Raw genomic sequence first — 19725 nt, 5'->3', positions numbered from 1 at the left:
ATTCTTTCAACCACAAAAGATAGCTTCACTAATAAAATTCCAAAAACCAAAAAGTCTTGAAGAACTTGAAGTAATAACTGTTTTGTCCTCCGATATAAACCAATTTGCATCAGATCACGAGACATCATCATTTTTATCCTGCAAACAGCAGCTAAAAAGGACACTGCATCATCCAGGCAGTGGTGGTGGTGTAGTGGGCTAAAGCACATAACTGTTAATCAGAAGGTCACAGGTTTGATCGCCACAACCATTGTGTCCTTGAGCAAGACACTTAACTCCAGGTTGCTCCGGGGGGATTGTCCCTGTAATAAGTGCACTGTAAGTCGCTTTGGATAAAAGTGTCTGCCAAATGCATAAATGTGAATGTACATTTTCACAGTACTTTGCTGTGTTAACCCTATAAAATATACAGAGAACCCCCAATTTACACCACACTTAGCCTTGCTAGACTATTCTGAAAATTTCTATGAACTGTGGTAACTTTTATAACTAACAAATTAATGATTACAGCCTGATGTATCTTTTAAAAATATGTTTAATGATTTATTATCATTTCTAACTAACAATTCGATGATTAAAATCGTTAATCTTGTATGGTGACTTCAAGGTTTAACTGGATATTATACCCCAACAATCAGGTTTCTCATAATGTGTAATATATTATCCATGTTGTAAAACTACTGAATTAACCAATATGATTTGTAACCAGGGATGTATGGTTAAGTAGAGCATGTTGATGACAAAGAATGTTATGTTTCTTGTACTGATGTCAAAATATAAACATTCACAATTAAACATGCACTATTTTTGAGCAGGATGTCCCAATAATCACCCAAACAAAGTGTTGTAAATATTTCTGAAAAGGGACAGACCAGTCAACCACGTGACTATGAAAAGTCATTTCTGATTGGCGCAGGACACCTTTGGGGATGTGGCAAATTTCAGTTAAAATGTTTCCAAACAGGAAGAACTCTTTCTTCTCTGCTCTCGACCTCTTCTCTCTTCTCTGGCTCCTCTCTTCTGAACTCTTCTGCTGAAGCTTCGCTTGCTGCTTCCAGATCCTCCATGCCATATCGTGTCCAAGGAAACTCTGAACTCAAAGTCCTGAGGAAGCCTCTCGCTCTCTGCTCTTCAGTTCATACACCCAACGGGAGTTGGGAGCCCTCCTTGCAGAAGGCTTTGCTTCATACAGTCAATAACTTTCTGTGATCATCAGAGTCAAAAACTTAGACGGAATGAACTTTCTTCAAACACGTATATCTCCAGACTTTTGCTCAAAGTGCTGGTGTATTAGTTGAATACTTTAGGCAATCCGATTACAAATCGATATAGACTCAAAGGATAAATGGTTCTTAAGGCATTGTCTACAGATTCTCTAAAGTTCATTTTCTATGTATTGATCATTAATTTCACATTCTGTCACTTTACTTGTGTGTTAGATTAGTTTTACGTTTAGAATAGCAATAAAGTTTGTCTGTTTTTAAAGATAATTTGACTGTGGTATTTGATCAATAAACTCATCCCTGTTTTTAAAAGATTTTGCTCCAAAGCTGTAACTAAATATGTTTAATATTATTTTCAATAAGCCATTTCTCTTCTAGTGCTTTTAGATCTTAGACAAAATCTTTGTTTAAACATGGACCCTTAACACTTACTTAGTTTAATAATTTTAAACCATGACTTGCACTATACATAAGTAATATTGACATTATATCCACGGTGTTAGCCAGATGGGAACTGGCATCCACAATGAGTGTGGTTTCTCTCAAGGTTATTTTTCTCCATTAACATCTATGGAGTTTTCTGTTCCTTGCCACAGTCGCCTTAGGCTTGCTCGCCGGGGTTCTAAATACAGTTATTATTTATTTATTTATTTTTATGCACAGTTTACAATCATATTTAATCAAACAACACAATGATGACTCCAATACTTCATATAGATATTACAGTTTCATTTTTGTTAACGCATGATTTTCTGTAAAGCTGCTTTGAAACAATGTGTGTTGTGAAAAGCACTATACAAATAAATATGTCTTGACTTGAAATGACTATTGTGTTCAGATGCCTCATGAGGCTGAGCTCTATTAAAGGAGGCCTGCAGCGAGTGTGTGTGTGTGTGTGTGTGTGTGTGTGTGTGTGTGTGTGTGTGTGTGTGTGTGTGTGTGTGTGTGTGTGTGTGTGTGTGTGTGTATTAGAACTGCAGGAAAGATATGAAATCCAGCAGAATCGATTAGGAGAAAAATCAAATTTGAAGTGAAAATCCCAGAATATCACTTTACCCTATTGATGAAATTCTTTGTTCTTCATCTGCCTTGCCTTAAGAGTTTTAAAGTCACAAAATCATTACAGCACAGGGGTTATGTGACTGGGTTTACCATTCAATCATTCAGGACAACTGCAAGCAATCACAACACTCCATCACCCAGCAGACAAATGACATATTCAATCATATTCATTCATATTCAAAGCACAAATGTGATCTCAATAATTACTTGATTGTTTCTCTTAGACACCAGTGAGATTAAATGGAGAGCATGCAGGTGAATATGCCTAAATAATGACAGAAATGCCATTGTGTGAACTATATAAAGAAACAAGTAATCTCACATGTGTCTCTTTCAAAGGAGATCTCAACAATGTCTCAGTGCTCAGAAATGCCAAGTCTAATCTTTAAATGATACCTCTGATATGTTCTTCAAACCATTACACAGCAGAAGTGTTAAGGCTTTTTTATTTCCTTCTCTCTCTCTATCTGTCTCTCTCTCTCACACACACACAGTAATGCGTAATTTACGCCTTGAAATTCCAGAGTTAAATACATCAGGAGAGGGTAATCTTATTTTGTGTTGTAAAGCTCCTTTGGGAGTTTTGAAGTACTGTCTTCTCAGAGACCTGGTGGAATGAAGAATGATGGTCTTTTACTCTGTGTGTGTGTGTGTGTGTGTGTGTGTGTGTGTGTGTGTGTGTGTGTGCACGCATGTGTGTGTGTGTGTGTATGTGCATGCGTGTATGTGTGTGTGCGTGTGTACGTGCGTGCCTGTGTGTGTGTGTCTGCGTGTGTGTGTGTGTGTGTGTGTGTGCTTGTACACGTGTGTGTGTGTACACGTGTGCACACAATATGCTGGAGAAAGAGTCAAATCATTACTTAAGATCTGTGACACATATCCAAAACTCACTCCACTGCATAAAACTAATAAACTGGAAATAAGTGTATTAATTATTAGACTGCTCTAAATTATACAGTTGTAGGAAAGCACCCATAAAGAAAACATTTCAATGACAATTCTTTAAGAGTAAATTTGTTTCTCCTAGACAGCAACGTGAGCAAATTAAGAATTTTGCTGAAGTCTCTTTATTAGAAATAGAAATACACCCATTAATCTTACATGTATGTTTTAAAAGATATAATGTTAAAATAAATAAATCCTATAAATAGGCTTAATTTCCTTTATGAAAAATAGATATTTAATTTTTTCTATTTTCCTATTGAATTGTGACCTGGACATGTTTTCGGAAGATTCACCAAATCAGCCTTTAATCTTTAAGATTGATGGATAAAAGTTATTCAGTATTGACACAAGTCTGTATACGAAACAAGCATAGTTGTGCATGAATATTCAAAGAAACAACAGAGAGCCATTTAAAGAGAAAATCACAAATTAAAGCGAGAGAGACAGAGATGCAGTTTGAAGAGAGAATGTCAAACACTTTAGTGAAAAGGTCATTGCATTTTGTTGTATTTCCTCTGCCACATAACATTACAAATCCTGCCCCCCACTGTCACACTGACCTATTAATGAGAGTGCCAAATTCCTTGCTGTAGGCAATATAGACACAATAAACTGTTAGAAATTTGACATCTCACAAAATATGCTTCACATCTGATGCGTGCACCTTCGTTTCTAATTATTGTTGTGTACGCTCTCTTCAGAGCACACAGGTGCACTAGAGAGTCCAGCAGTTGAATAGCACAAGTGATGCACTCTGCACGCTCCTGTCTCTGAAGCGTGCAGAGTGCATCACTTGTGCAACTCAACCCAGTTTCTCTCGATATCGTGCACAAACCACACAATTTAAGTGACCAATTTGAATTCAAATTTTTTGAGTTTTAATTTGAGTTTTTTACCGTAAACTGCTATAGAGGAAGTCCAACATCTCAAACGGCTAGAGAACCCAACATTCTAACCAACACTGATGAGGAAAAGAGCTAAAACACTGTGTATTGCGCCAACGATTACGTGTAATGCAGAGTTGTTTTTTTTTTAACTTTCACCTTAATAAAATTCAGTTTGAATGATTTTAGATATTAGGAAACAAACCATCCATGTTTGCCTTCAGATATTAATATATTCTCTTTAGAGATGACTTAATCATTAAGAGCTTTATGAAGTGTTTATTTTTGTTGGAATGTTTTTTTTTTTTACTAACATATTATTTCCTTTGTTGCATTGCTTTAAAAGATGTTGAGTTTCTTTAGAAAAGTTTATAATTTAAACATAGCTGCAAACTGCAATTATGGGGCCAAGCACCAGTGAACAACACTAAGATCTTACAGAGCAAGCACAGACAACATTGACCCATACAGATATGAGCCCACGACTTTCTGGTCCACAGTTCAGTAAGCTATGCACTGCAGCACACAGCCATAACATTGCAAGACAACAAAGGGACACATCAAGCTTAGATGAATCATACCTGAGCACAGCTTTTACCAAGATCAACCATGATTTATATTCATGTAACTTTTCAACAAAGATGAAAATCAACATTTGATTGGGGTTAAGCCCAACCTCCATTCAGTAGCGCAATACAAATATCTTCAAAACTTCTTACATTACATAACGCATGAATTGCTGAGGTGGAGATTGAACTGTGAACCATATGTTTAACATTGCATGGCTCTAACCACTGATCCACTCACCCACTGGGCTAACAACAACCAAGAGGAACGTACTATGCTAAGAAGTTTTTTAACAGCTAAGCACAACAGTCAATATGATTGAATTTGTATTCATGTAACTTTTCAACAGAGATCAAATTCAGAATTTTGTTGTGGAACAGCCCAGCAACCATTCATTAAGCAATATAAAAGAAAAATCACCAGAACTACAGAAAGACTTAAAGAGGTTGGAATTCAAACACACAACATTTTGAACTATAAACCAGTGCTTAAACACATTGAGCTACTCAGTTGACATGCCTACTGAGTGGCACTGACACTTCTTGAGGTTAAATTCAGCACACAAGTGAAGGTGATCTTTTGTATTATAGGTGGCACAATCTCCAAACTGCTTAAAGGTGCTATATGCAATATTTTTACTCTACTAAATCATACAATTACCATAATATGTCATTAGAGAATTAGGAAACATGCTAAGTAGAAATACTGGCTTCTCCGATAACAATGCTACTGCCAGTATATTCTACATTGAAGTTTCCATTCCGGGCCAGAATTTATGTTTATGTTTTGGCCTGTTTGATCCCACCCACTGCCCACTCACCAATAGTATTTAGACAATGCCGGGTTGCCAGATTTTAACAAGTTTGCAGGCAAACAACACTGCATGATGCAGCCATGGAAGCCAGCAAACAAACTGGATCAGAGATAACAGATTCCAGCTGACCTAAATAGGCCTCGCAATCCATCTAAATACCACCATGACCAAATGCTTAGTAAAACAAGAATAAATATTGGAGATGTCTTTGGAAGATGCAGACAGCTTAAAGCCCAGAAATCCTTTAAAACAGATGCTGAGTTGGCTAATTTTGTCATTAACAGTTAAGCATTGAGCGTCATCTAAAATTAGCTATCTAATTTATCTCGGCTACAAGTAGGGATGGACATTTTGATTAAATTCAACATTTGAGTACTCGCATTCATACTCTGTGTTTCATGTGCAGCCTGGTTTCAAGGCAGTGAGACACAGCCGGTGAAGTGATCCCAACCAATGCGGTGAGCAGATGGGCCAAGGCTGTTTACTACCTCAGCAACAGCCAGCGTGACAAAAAAATACAACAGAAACCACAAGCTTGACTCAAAATGTACTCAATATACGAATTATACATGATTACTCTATACGTTTAATGAATACTGACATCCAAATCGAGTAACGTTAATAAGTTACCATACCTAGCTACTTGCTTATATTAGGTACCATATTAAATTTAGCTATGAGGGTCCCAGCAACCTGCATGATCTTTGAGTCTGGGGTGGGGCAGACACCTTTATTTATCATCAGGACATGATGTTGATGATGCATACCAATTTTCTTTTAAATCTGAAAATGAACTTAAAAGATACATCATTTAAAATATAAATGTTAATATGGTAGAGAGGGAGTATGGCCGATATGGGAAAAACTGGTATCGTTGAAATCCACATGACTCAAGGAATCCACAGACACCAAACTTTGAACATATGATTCAAAAGATATGGGCAAAAATATATATTTTTACCCAAAGGTGGCACTGTCGTGAAACTCTGCAGGTGTCCTCAGACCATTGTTTTCATGAAGCATACCAAATTTCGTTTTGATAGGACAAAATGTTGCTGAGATATAGCCTCAAATCCATTTTCAAGGCCACCTAATTAAATATGTGTTTGTGTAATAGTTCAACAAAGTCAAAAATATAAATTTTCTATGATTCATTCTGTGCGGCTCAGTGTGGATAATTATTTGAGCCATTTTTGAGACAAAGTTTGAAGAAACAGTATGGAAAAAAAAACTCTAAACAACATAATCCAAGATGGCAGCTACTGTAATGGGTAGAGTCTGTTGGAATCATCAAGAGGAGAGTAATCAGACAAAAAAATAGTATGTCTCTAGGACATACAGTTAAAAATATACACACAAAATAAAAGTGCATTTTTTACATGGTGGTGGCATGATAGAGTATGTCTTAGAGACCCCAAATTTGGTATGGGGTATTCATGACCACCCATATCAGTGTGCCAAATGTAATCATTTTCCTACAAACGGTTCTATGAGCTGCCATAGACTCCCCTTGTGGAGGAATAATAATAATAATAAATATAGCTGCAGGCTGCAATTACGGGACCAAGCACTGAAATGGCAAGCATTGCACAGCATTAACAACAACCCAAAGATCACATATGACATAAAGTGCAACCACAACATTACACATTGCCTCAGGATGGATTTGAACCTAAGACTTTTCGTTAGTCACCAAAGGGATATACCAAGCATAGAGTATTCACAGCCAATCATTATAGTCACCATGATCAACTTCATATTAATGTAACTTTACAACAAAATTAAAATTAAAATTTGATTAGAGGAAACGCCCAGCAAACATTTTGAAGCACAATTCAAAGATATCCGTAGCAACAGGAATTTTAACAGCAAGATTTGTCAATGTGGGGATTCAAACCCACAATCTTTAAAACTATAAGCCAGTGCTTAAACACATTGAGCCAATTAGTTGTCATGTCAGTCTGAAGGCAAAGAGACATTGCAGCACACAAATGTGGATTATCTTTTAAACTATAGGTGGCGCTGTCTCAAAACTGCTCAGATATCCTCAAGACATGATTTTTATGATGCATAAAAATTTTATTTTAAATCTGCCAGTGCTTTTAAAAGATATTACTTATAATGTTGATAATGAAATCCGTATAACTAGCTTGACATCGCAACTTTGGCAAAACATCCTGAATGAAGAGAATCTTGATCTGAACTGCTAAAATGTCACTTTTTAAGTTACACAAAAGTGCGGTTTGTGGAAAAGATGTTTATGGCTTTTTTCACAAGCGTAAACCATTGTCAAACTGCTACGAACAGCTGTCTACACTCACATGCCCGCATCACTGTGGCTTTTACATCATGATTCAGTTAAAGTCATCTTGCATTCAATTATTAGCTAAATTTCAGTCACACTAGGTCTGGGTGATATGACGATATATATCATGGCAACACTATAAAGTGTCAATCGACAGAAATGTTATATGTAATTATCCATGTGCACAGTGTGACTGTCTCTATTAGTGGGCACACTTCACGTGAAATTGAAACCAGGGTTGAGCGGGGAATGAATTTGCCAGTTATTTGTGTGCTTAGGGCTGGGGCGGTATGGATTTTTTCTAACCGCGGTTGAAAAGCAAGATATTCCCGCGGTATAGCGGTAAACCGCATTAAATACATTACATTTGATCAGAGAAGTCCCCCCGACAGACTTTGGCGCACACATCAGAAGTCGCTTTTGATAGACAGACTTTAAATATTGTCACCTACATCCGAAGAAAAAAAACGAGCACAATTTTAAATAGTCAAATTTTCATCAAGCAGTAATTTGGCATGAACTAATCACTGTATAGATTTCCTTATTTAAGATTATTCTCAGATACATTCGCATTGAAGATGGGTCAGACATGATTTTGACCACTTTATTAAGTTTTGTTTTGTAGAAAGCCTTTCTTTAACTTAAAATTTTGTTTTGTATAAATTGTATCTTAATTTGAATCACTGTTTCATTAGCTAATTGCCTGGAATTAATAAATAAGAAGCAAATATAGCAGACATATAATCAGCAGCAGGTCGTGGAAGCGCCGATGCGATCTCTTGCGCGTGAGCTCTCTCATAAATGAACCGAAACTCGGCGGCTAGGCCTACTGCCTCACAGACATGAGAAATAAATAGAAATCTTAAAATGCATTTTAAACAAAATTCAAAACAAAATGATAAAATTTTAGGCTACAGTAGCCTAGTAGTCAGGTTTGCCGATGTGCGTTACTATTTATTTATTTATTTTTATCCCTGTGCGCCAATCGAAACGGACTTCACTGCTGATATTCTGGGGATACAACATAGCCAATAGGCTATAGCCTACTAGGGACTTTAGCCTTTAAAATATCTTTGCCGCATTGGATCAGTCTCCTTTCTAGAACAGCCAAGAGCTTTCTAGCCTCACGGCAGCAGCGCTTTGCATCGCTCAGACCTTAAAACAGTCAGCGCCATGGATGCGGTTTTGAAAATTTATCAAAAAACGTTGGTGCGGACAGATGAGTTTTGTGATGCGGTTGCGGATTAAATAATAATAGCCCATCCGCAGCATCTCTAATACAAATGGAATGTTATTATGTGTCATGGAACATTGCGCTCCCCAACTCGCGAAAGGTCGGATTTGCTCCATATTTTGATAAGTTTTGTTTAGAAAACCTTGAATCCATGTAGGCTAATATCATTAGACATAATCCATATCATTAGAATCAATGAATCCATGTCATTAGACACAACGAATCCATGTCATTAGACACAACGTGCACACATGTGCAGGCCAATGTTTTTTTTGTTTTTGTTTTTTTGCGGTGACGACGGTGACAAGCTCAGACCCGCGGTTGGAGTCACGTGACCGCGGTATTGCGGTAATGCGGTAACCGTCCCAGCCCTATGTGTGCTCTGGTTTAACGCCAGATTCACTAAAGGAATTATGCATATCAGGCAACGTCACAAATATGTCCACAAACTCGTGGCTGATTCTTTGCTATTCTGATTTTGCAGGCTGGTTCTGAGCGCTCTACAGCGAAGGATGCAGAAGTCCACCGTGATCTGACTGACACACGCTGCCGGGTCAGCTTCACTGTGATCCAGACACATGGATCATCACTATAACATGCCGAGGTGTGCATGACTTTGCCGCACACCTGTACGTCTCTATCATTTGATACATTTTTGCTGATGTGATCAAAAGAAAAGTTAAGAAAATTAAGGGGAGCTTGTCATTAAAACAGGTGTGACATCTGGTTCACAAAAGCCAAAAGATTCACTCTGCATTAATTCCGTCTTTTAAATGTATTTATTTATAAATTTTTTGCAAGTGTTTATAAATACATTTAAAATTTATTTTCTGCATTCCATGTCATTTTTTTTTTTACTAAATTATGTAATATTTTGTTACATTGCTTTCAAAAGTTCTTCAGTTTCTTGAGGAAATTTTATAGTAATACTGGTCAACAACATATCAGACTGAAATGCGGCATAATGTGAAATTGAGTATTATGGTAAGGTTGATTTAAAACTGTGTTTATATTATTTTTTGTCAAGTTCTAAATAAAGAGAAAATTATATAAGAGGAAGTCATTTCATTTCAAGTATTTATTTCACTGACTATGCATTACAATATGGATGTTTATTATATTAACCAATTTGTATTGTTTTTCCAGAAACAAATTACTACGTTGTGATATACATCATTATCGTGATATAAATTACTCATATTGTGATATAAGATTTTGGTCATATCACAAACCCCTAAGTCACACGATCTATTCATCCATCCATAGAGAAGATGACAAGAAATGCAAAGGCAGAACAGACTGCTACTGATGGATTTCAGTGAGCATCTGTGAGGAAAGCCACAGTCAACAAGTGCAGGGGAAAAAAAGACAAAGGCATCACCTTTTGAAGCTCAGCTTGACAGATTAATTGAGTTTGCCCAGAAATATAAAGTCAACTTTTGCTCGATTCCAAAACCTTGTGAGCTGTCTTGCTGTCTAAGGCATCATCAGAACTGAAATGTAATTAGGCTGCATTTACACCTCAAGTCCGACTGGGTAATCACAAAGGTAATGATCACCTCTGGCATAGAGTAAAATATTGATCTTGTGATTTTAAGTATCCATATCAGGATCATTAAAATTAAGATTGAGATTAATTGCAAAATATATTTTTAACTCTAATAAGTATAGAAAACTACGGAAGCGTATTGCATTCACTTGAGAAAAAACAATCTACTAATTAACGAGTTAATTATCTCAGAATTACGAGATAATTTTTCATGGAAAAAAGTTTTTGCTCTGTTTTTCTGAATTAACGACTTAATTATCTCAGAATTACGAGATAATTTTTCATTTAAAAAAATATTTTGTTCTGTTTTTCTGAATTAACGACTTAATTATCTCAGAATTATGAGATAATTTTTCATTAAAAAAATATTCTGTTCTGTTTTTCTGAATTAATGAGATCCCTCAAAATCCTGCCAGGAGCTCTATTTTAGCTGGATGCGCATGAATTTATAGAGATATATTTTAAACTTGGCCTTCAATACAAAGACATTACTGTCTATGACATTTGTAATACTGTCATGGCTGAGACAGGCTTTGATCTTCCAAAGGACACTAATCAAGCAATAGACTTGTACTTGCATTTAACACTAGAACTACTGGAATTCTAGAACTACTAGAATGGCCATAGTAGTCATTCTGACCGTTCATACTAGACTGTACCAAATGTCATATTTACATTCGAAACTTCTATTGAGGTTTTAGAATGAAGCTTCTAATGTCTGTCGTCATATTTTATGGCGTCATCACCCTAAAAATGTATTGAATAAAATAGAATAATATGGATCAAATGGAGCCAAGCAAACGCAGATAGTCCTACATAATACAATCTTTTTTGTAATATATAATAGTGCTAGACTATACACATACATAGGCCTATATATATTATATATTAGCTGCTAGACTGCCCCGAAGGTGCGTGCCTCGCTTTGTGTACAGCAAGTTTTTTCCACCACAGTGAAAAGGGTTTTGAAAGTCTAAACGCCAACAAACATGGATTGAGGCGGAATATTTCGTTAGATAAAAACATGTTGTGAATTTTGGAAATTATTACATCTATCCTTTTTCAAAACATGTTGACTTTTGGACTTTACAACGCTCTGGAGTTATTGGAAATTGGAAACAATCCTATGCAGCCACCACTGGAATCAAAATCCATGAATAAATGAATCTGTTATATTAATAATAAACACCAGGACACGAAATTTTAATTCTAATGACAACCACAGAACTTGCTATTGTAGCTAATTACAGATACAAATGTGATCAGTTTGATAGTGTGAGGCTTGTTTTTAATTTGTTTTTGGAAACTGTTTTAATTTTGGGAGGCTGTGCAGGTCTAACAGAGGATGATTAGAGAGTACAGCATGAATCAGTCAGATCTGAGACACTTTTAAGAAAGTAAAGATCTACAACAGGAGCCAATATCGAGGGGGGTGGGGGGGTGGTTGGACTAGCTATTGTAAACAACTTAAAAGAAAGTATATAAAACCGGGGACTAATTATACTAAAAAACTGGTGACTAAATTCATATTGGCTAAGATAAGCATTTTTATATGATCAGCATTTTTTAAATTATCAATATATACCAGATCTCAATAAATTTTACGTGGCTCATTGTACATATCACAAAAGTTTCCCGGTAAAATGAACACTAGGGGTGCACTCCCAAACTGCCGCAATATGTGCAATGAACCACGTAATGTCATTTTGCTAAAATTTCGTCACGGTCACTTAATTATCATAAGAACAGGCTGGATCTGATTGATCGAGCTGACTCAATTCTATGATTTGACTTGTTTGGTTTTCGCAAAACTTTGTTTGCATCATCATCGAAAGATGTTTACGGAAGTTCCTGTGTGCAGTTTTTCTAAAATTAAAATGTGACAATAAAAATTCATGTAAATAAAGCATAATACTGGTGCACATAGCTATATAAATCCATCATAGGGCAGATATATTATTAAATACTAACATTAATAGCACAAGCAAATAACAAACAAAAAAGGATGGGAGCCAATCCTGCTATTTTACACTAAAATTGTAATTATGTCATACTGCCTTTAATTAAATCTGCTGACTCACAAACACACACACACACACACACACACACACACACACACACACACACACACACACACACACACACACACACACACACACTGTCTCAATAGCCAGTAACGCATTTGGTTACTAATGCAGGTCTCCAGTTCACAGTGATGAAGGCTGACTTCTAAAGCATCATCTGAATATTCACCACCTATTACCTCATACTGTATCATAGCCGACAGTGAGTAAATAGAAACACACAAAGGCTGTTTTCTGAATGGAATACTAGTGTACTGCATACTGCACATTATACACAGTATACTGCTTACTATTTAAAATATTATGTGAAAGAATATATTATGCAACAAAAAATGCTTCAAATTGTAGTATGCTACATTGTATATCACTTTTAATTCAGTGAGTGAAATCCAGAAGTCTTAGAAAAAAAATTATACCTATATTAGTTAGCATTTTTAATACAATGTTGTGTAAAAAACATGGCAGTCTGATTGAATAATAAGTCAAGAAAAAGATTAAAGAGTTGAAAATCTTGGCTATAATTATTGCCGGTTCATTCATCACACTGGAAATCAAAGGTCAAGTCAAGCATGTTAAATTGTGGCATGTAGTATTTCTCATGGTGTGCTCTCTCTGTTGAATACCATACAAGTCATCCAGGTATATAACCCCCCTACACATTGTAGTGGCATGGTGCAGCATCATGGTAACATGCAGCGTTTCTCCCTGCACCTCCCCACATCGACTTATCTAGATCTGCTCTAGAGGGGGATTTTATGTTTGTTCAGTAGAAGCAGCATGCTTCTCAGTCAGCAGCAGCAACGCATGGGTTCTGTGCAACAGCAGCAGCCTATTTACTCATTTTAAGAAGCAGCAGCAACAGCTGCATGCATAGAGCAGATCTTGTCAGATAGAGCAGACCAATACCATACCATGTCATATATATATATATATATATATATATATATATATATATATATATATATATATATATGACATGGTATGGTATTGGTCTGCTCTATCTGACAAGATCTGCTCTATGCATGCATATATATATATATATATATATATATATATATATATATATATATATATATATATATATATATATATAATTGTTTATATCGAAGGACAAAAGGAGTGTCTTAGGTTTCCATGGCAACCATGGGGGTTTCTTCAGAAGATGGCCCTTAAGTCATGTGATGATCACTTCGTTGGTGGTATTTTAACGTTTACAGATTGGCCCCACTCACTTTCATTCTAAGTGCCTTAATGAAGCCCAGATTTCTGCTTTTTTTTTTAAGAAAAGGAAGGACAAGTTAAAATAATCTTTGTGGTAAACAATGTTATGCCACAGATGCTGTCATTTGAGCTTAATTTCTATTGAACCTGGAATATTATTTGAAATAAATTCTTATGTATATTGTTCTACTGAATTAAAAAACATTTCCAATTTGAGCTATTGACCAATTAGAATCAGGTCTTCCAGAGAGCTGTGTAATAACAAAAAATTCCCTTGGTGCATAAACATTATTTTTTGCCATCTTGTATCTGTTTCTGTTCCAATACTCAATAAAAAACTCTCATCTATAGGAGAGAGACAGTCCAGTGGTCTAGAGCTTGATGCGTAAAGAGGAGATGGTACAGTTTCCAGATGAAATGGTCAGTATACTCCCGCTAATTAACAGCACAGTTGAGTCATTTAAATATCTAGGGACCATTCCAAAGACTTCATAAAAAGTCCAGCACAGGATGTTTTTCTCCCCTCTCATTCTGATCCAGTTCAAGATGGCAACCATGTAAAAACATATTCCTCCTTTTCTTGCTCCCAGACCAGCATACAGTGAACGATCTGTTCACGTGAGAAGTTCACTGGTACATAGATCTGTCCACTCTAAGTGCAGCACTCTAACATTACTTCCTACTAAACTCCACTCAGGTCAGTGATGGAAGACCATAAGCTTTGAGCATCTATCCAACATGAAGTCATCAACCACCTGCTCAATAATGGCCCTGATTCAACAAATTGTGTACATCCAAGTGCAACTGGGTCATTCATGTTCTGCAGTACCAGTTGAACTCTACAACATAAATGTAAATTTCAGACATGGGATTGATGCCTTTTTCACGCATCAATAATTAGAAGTTTTTCCAAATGATTATCTATATAAATCAGGATTTTTCCGTTATAAATAGGGCAGCTCGTTGCACATTAACTTATATAAAAGTCTTAAAATAGTCTTTTCAAACATATTTCTCAACACAACTTTGTTAAAGTGTGAGCAGCAGGGTAAATTAAAAATTAAACCAGACTTGTCTGGCGGAGAATTTAGAATTCTAAATTTCTAAACAATTATTCATTAACAATGAATGTACGCACACACACCGCCAATGCTAAGCGTCAAAATTCTGTAGTGCTATATAGAGCGTAACTCTTTTAGTTTTACATTAGATTTGACCAAAATCATTACCAAAGGACAACGATCATTTACTCTAGCTATTACTAGATTAAATATTTTGTATATGTTTCTTTCATATAGTCTACAAAATATATCATCAGTTGCAAGTACGCTTTTCTGTGGTTTGACAGCTTGAAAGTAAGACCTATTCAAGGCTACATACAGAGCATAATAAATTTCACCATTTCTAATCGTTCAGTTTGCGCATTTACACCAGTTTTATACACTAACCTGCAAACTCATCAATGTCACTTTCTTTATTCTTGAAGAAGAACAAAATCCTTCGTAACTTTCGACTGCCATAAGCTTGTAATATGTGTGTTATATCTGCGCCTTGTCCATGCAGTGACAGGCTTCGGGAAATGTTGCCTGGGAAGGGCAATTGTGCAACAGGGAGTTTGCTGCACATCTCAAAGCTTGCAATAGATGTGTTCTACATCCTCCTGTCCTTCCAAATTCATTCATCCAAGGAAGCTTGGCAGACTTGTCTTCATAATGACAAATAAACCTGATTACCAATTTAAACAATATTGTCAAGAAAACAGCAAATTAGCCTGCCTGATGTTAACCAATCCTAACATTCATCTAATCTTCTACTGGCCAGTAAAGTGATCCTGATGCTTACAGTATATGTTCAAACTCATCTGGTTCTGAATTAAAATCCTTGCCACATAGAGCCCTGAAGAACTCTTGGGTCAAACGGACACTAATATTTCAGATCCCTAAATATATCTTTAAAATGGGTCACTTTTGATGACCAGATATAATGTCTGTGATGCCAGGATCAAAGTATACCCGGCAGCTCCAGCTGAATTTATTACCAAAGCAATTGAGCTCTGATATCATTCCAAACATACAGAGGCCTTTAATAAGTAGGATTCTTTCTGATATGAGATCTATTTAAGTGTCTCTCATATACAGCAGAACAGAGACTGCACAGATCCCGGTGCATCTGACTTCAAAATGTCAAGTGTTTATATAATCTTAAACTAACTCTATACTTTTCCTCCCACAAGCAATTTCTCTACATTTCTGTCTCTCATCTTGTGTGTCCTTTTCTAGAGCACCTCTGTGTTCATTTAGAAATTAAGAGAATGAGACCAAAACAGTGTTTAGTAGATATTATGGCTGGCTGATATGCAAGAAATACTGTGTGTTCAAAATATATTTTATAAAAAATATTGCGATATCCAATTACATAGTCAACCCCCTGGCCGAGGAATCTGTGTACACTGATGAGTCAAAACATTTTGACCACCTGCCTAATATGCATTTGGTCCTCTATGTGCCACCAAAACAGTGCCAAATCGCAGAGTCATCGACTCTTCCAGACCCCTGAATATGTCTTATAGTATCTGGCACCAAGAAATTAGCAGCAGATCCTTCAAGCCATGTCTCAGACTTGTTGATCCAGCAAATCCCTGTGGCCATTCATGTGGACAGAATTTGGAAGCATTGTGGATGGAATTTGGAGGCCAGGGAAACACCTTGAACCCTTCATCCTGTTCCTCAAACCATTCCTGAACAATGTGTGCAGTGTGGCAGGGCGCATTATCCTGCTGAAAGAGGCCACTGCCATCTAGGAATACCGTTGCCAGAAGGGGTGTACATGGTCTGCAACAATGTTTAGGTAGGTGGCACGTGTCAAATTGACGTCCACCTGAATGGCTAGACCCAGGGTTTCCCAGCAGAACATTGCCCAGAGCATCACACTGCCTCCACCGTTTCAGAGATACTCTGTCTCAGTAGTCTTCCATAACAATTTGACCCTTGTCAAAGTCATTCAGGCCTTTACTTCTGCACATTTCTCCTGCATTCAACACATTGACTACGAGAACTGATTGTTCGTTTACCATCTAATCTTCCCAGACCTTGACATGTGGCCTTGTTAAGAGATTCGGTTATTCCCTTCACCTGTGAGTGGTCATAAAGTGTATATTCTTGCTTAATTGATTTGGTTTTAAAATACATTAATTTATTGAAACACGAAAAACTCAAACCAAAGTGATTTCTAAATTAAAATTGAACTTCAAACAAAATAAAAAATCAATTAAAATAATGATGTGGTCAAAAATGTTTTATATAACCACCCTTACATTTTCTGTCACGCAAGTACCTCTCTACGACAGGTGGAAAATTACTAATACACCTTAAGATCTATAGACAATTATGAATGTAAAGATAATACAAATTATTATTATTATTATTATTATAATGGTAATAATAATAAATTAAATATAAATCAATTTTAGGTTCAAGGTGAACATGTTTAGGTTGCATACACATGTAAAGGCTATAAAGTGAACCGGCAGAATTTTGTTCAAAATGCATGTTAAAGCGAACTGGAGCGAACTTCCTGTGATGATCTGAGGTCATGCAGCATTCTCATATATGACACTATACTTGCAAACTGTTTTTTTTTTTTTAAGATGACTGAAACAGAAAAGAAAGAGTGAAAACTCTTTACATGCACATGTTCCACAAGACATGCTCCCGATGCACACCTCTTAACAAACATTGCATAGACGGCTTTTCTTTCATATGTTCTTAAAAATATAATAAAGTGAGTTTCTTCAAGCCAGGGGTGGATTATGAATAGCAAGGGCCCTGGGGAAAATTTTCTTTTAGGTCCCCATCAAAATCAACAGAACTTTAATTTCAAACTCAAATTTAAACAGTACAACGAAACATAGAAACACACACAGACACATGCATCTCTCTCTCCCTTCAACTGGTGTCTCCGGATGGTCCTCATCCCCCTCCTGACTGATTAGGACAATTCAGCACCAGGTGTGCATCCTCCCGGCCTGGCCTCCTCGTCACAAAGTCATAATAAATTATGAAATATTTTACTTCATCAAACACTTTAAATATTGATGAATTTAACAAATACAGTACACTCATACAGTATGTATGCAAGGGTTTGGTGAAAGAATTCAGGTAGTTCTGGCTCGTGCTGTTATACTGTATCTTTTCTAACTCATCTCATCTCAAATGAGAAGATGTTGACAATAAACATCTGATTTAAACTTAACATCAATTTAAATCTTGCTACACAACAAAATATACTATATACACCTAATAATATAAAAAATACAGTATACACAAAGTAAGAAGACTGTATACAATAAAAAAACACTGTACCCCCCATGTAATACATAAGTGGAAATTAATCAAATGTGTTGACATACTGCTGTCGGTTGATAGTCAGTTGCAAGTTTGTTATTAAGAGAAGTATAAAATGTGAGTCCAGTCTGAGGCTAATAAAGTGTGATGCTGATATATATATCGTGAGTGATCAAGAGTCCACAAGTCTGATTGCTTGGGGGGAAAAGCTGTCATGAAGTCGGCTGCTGCGGGTCCTGATGCTGCGATACTGCCTGCTTGATGTAGAAGTGAGAGCAGCCCATGGCTCAGGTGGCTGGAGTCTCTGATGATCCTTCAAGATTTTTTCACCCACAATGCACCCATCAGAAGTGATCATCCCTACACCCTATCTCTTTCAAAAACTTTACCCTCCATTGTGATAGTTTTGAAGGGCTGAGAGGCATGGAACTCAAAAATAGTGATCATTTGGTCATTTCTTTGGAAATGACTGTTTGAAACGACCCTACAGCTTGGCTACCATTATTATTCTTCCATCAAAAAGCCCTGCTAAGGCATCATTTAAGCCTATTCAAAGTGTCCAAAAATTCCATAGACTACATTACAATGAGCAACGAGTCAGGGGCTCAGCAAGTAAAGACGCTGACTACCACACCTGGAGTCGCAAGTTGGAATCTCGTTTGGTTAACCTCCTCGTGGTCGCTATAATTTGGTTCTTGCTCTCGGTGGCATGCGTGGTGAGTTGTGTGTGGATGCCACGGAGAATAGCGTGAGCCTCCACACGTGCTAGGTCTCCCCGGTAATGTGGTCAACAAGACACATGATAAGATGCACAAATTGACTGTCTCAGAAATGTAGGGAACTAAGATTTGTCCTCTGCCACCTGAATTGAGGCAAGTCACTACACCACCATGAGGACTTAAGAGCACATTGACAATTGGGTGTGGCAAATTGGGAAGAAAAAGGGAGAAAAATTATATATATAAAAAAGTCGACCATTATTATTATGGTTTTTGTTTCTTAAAATCAGCCGTCCATGTAGGCTAGTTTATTCAATTCACTAGTCTACTAAATTAAAATATTGTTATTTATTTATTTTTTCCTAAAGAGAATTATCAATGTTTGGTAAAAAGCCAAAACATATATTACAAATCCATAATGGAATTATGTAATAATATACTGTAGTTATATTTTTAGAACTGTGTTGAAGGAGAGTATACTCAATTACAGTTTTGCTGTATTTAGTCAGCATAAATACATTAATTTAAGTTCAATTAAAATAAGAACAGGACAAGATTGTTCAAAACCTTTTATTCAAATAAAGTTTGGCACTATTTAGAGCACAAAATATGTGCAATTTTAAGTCAAATAAATAAATCATATTCTAAAGCACAGCAACTGAACAGTAGTTTAAATTAGTACACAAATATACCGAAGCCTACAATATTGCACTGGCTCTGTTTTTACCTGAAGTGAAATTTGAAATACTGTAAATCATAACACAGGGGTAATCTG

The 19725-nt window shown here is 36.4% G+C and overlaps 1 protein-coding gene across 1 annotated transcript in view; it reads right to left on the bottom strand.

Moving 5' to 3' along the window:
- pcdh15a (protocadherin-related 15a) overlaps nucleotides 1-19725 on the bottom strand; it is a 250136-nt gene that overhangs the window by 150867 nt on the left and 79544 nt on the right. The window lies entirely within an intron of this gene.

Source organism: Xyrauchen texanus, chromosome 20 (genome assembly GCF_025860055.1).
Source record: "Xyrauchen texanus isolate HMW12.3.18 chromosome 20, RBS_HiC_50CHRs, whole genome shotgun sequence".
Lineage (NCBI taxonomy): Eukaryota > Metazoa > Chordata > Actinopteri > Cypriniformes > Catostomidae > Xyrauchen > Xyrauchen texanus.
Note: the sequence above shows the minus strand (reverse complement) of the source record. Positions and strands in the feature narration are given on the sequence as shown.